The sequence below is a fragment of the Octopus bimaculoides genome, chromosome 2 (genome assembly GCF_001194135.2).
Source record: "Octopus bimaculoides isolate UCB-OBI-ISO-001 chromosome 2, ASM119413v2, whole genome shotgun sequence".
NCBI lineage: Eukaryota > Metazoa > Mollusca > Cephalopoda > Octopoda > Octopodidae > Octopus > Octopus bimaculoides.
The window spans coordinates 65,444,645-65,445,899 of NC_068982.1; the positions used below are offsets into that span (position 1 = coordinate 65,444,645).

Below are 1,255 nucleotides of genomic sequence, written 5' to 3' on the forward strand. Positions count from 1 at the left end.
ATTTGACAGTGGCCATGCTGGAGCACCGCCTTTAGTCGAACAAATCGACCCCAGGACTTATTCTTTATAAGCCTAGTACTTATTTTATTGTTCTCTTTCGCTGAACTGTTAAGTTATGGGGATGTAAACACACCAACATTGGTTGTCAAGCAATGGTGGGGGGACAAACACAGACACACAAACATACACACACACACACACATATATATGACAGGCTTCTTTCAGTTTCTGTCTAGCAATTCCACTCACAAGGCTTTGGTCGGTCTGAAGCTGTAGTAGAAGACACTTGCCCAAGGTGCCATGCAGTGGGACTGAACCCGGAACCATGTGATTAGTAAGCAAGATATTTTCTTTATTTGTGATTTAAGGCTACATTGGTTTCATGCTAAGAAAAGTAGGAAAATATTCTAGTGTCTTAATTTCTCAAGTTAATCACATGAAGAAAGGTGTTTGCCTTCATTTTGAAAAACAGTCTCGCTTCATTCATGTGATTTCTCATAAATTTACGTGAATTTATGAGAAATTCTGTGAATGAAGTGAGACTGTTTTCCAAAATGGAGGTGAACACCTTTCTCAATGTGATCAGCTTGAAAAATTAAAGCACAAGGATGTTTTCCTACTTTTCTTAACATGAAGCCAATGGTAGCCTTAATTCACAAATAAAGAAACTATATATCTGCCAATGCAGTGTTGAGCACTCATTTCATTGTTCAACATTTACGTATATATAGTGAGTCAGAGGCAGTCTGAATCAGTGTGTTGGCCCTGCTCGATCTGTAGAACAGGCATAGGTAGAAGCTCTATAAGATGTACCCAGTGTAAGCTATGGACACATAAGAGGTGCAGCAATATCAAAGGAAAGTTAACTAGGAAGTTAGTTTTTGTATGTGGCAGACGTTCAGGTGCAATAAATACTGAAAATGTGCAGAAAACAACTCCTGCCACATTCCAGGGAGAAAAACTAGACGTAGTTGATAGCTTCCGTTATCTAGGTGACCAAGTTAGTAGTGGGGGAAGGTGCACTGAAAGTGTAGCTGCTAGAATAAGAATAGCCTGGGCAAAGTTCAGAGAGCTCTTACCTCTGCTGGTGACAAAGGGCCTCTCGCTCAGAGTAAAAGGCAGACTGTATGACGCATGTGTATGAACAGCCATGCTACATGTCAGTGAAACATGGGCCATGACTGCTGAGGACATGCGTAAGCTCGCAAGGAATGATGCCAGTATGCTCTGATGGATGTGTAATGTCAGTGTGCAT

General features: G+C 41.0%; 1 protein-coding gene across 5 annotated transcripts in view; it reads right to left on the bottom strand.

The window, feature by feature from the left end:
• The window catches only part of LOC106868681 (tyrosine--tRNA ligase, cytoplasmic), a 79,480-nt gene that overhangs the window by 26,794 nt on the left and 51,431 nt on the right, over positions 1–1,255 (bottom strand). The gene's annotated exons all lie outside the window — the stretch shown is intronic.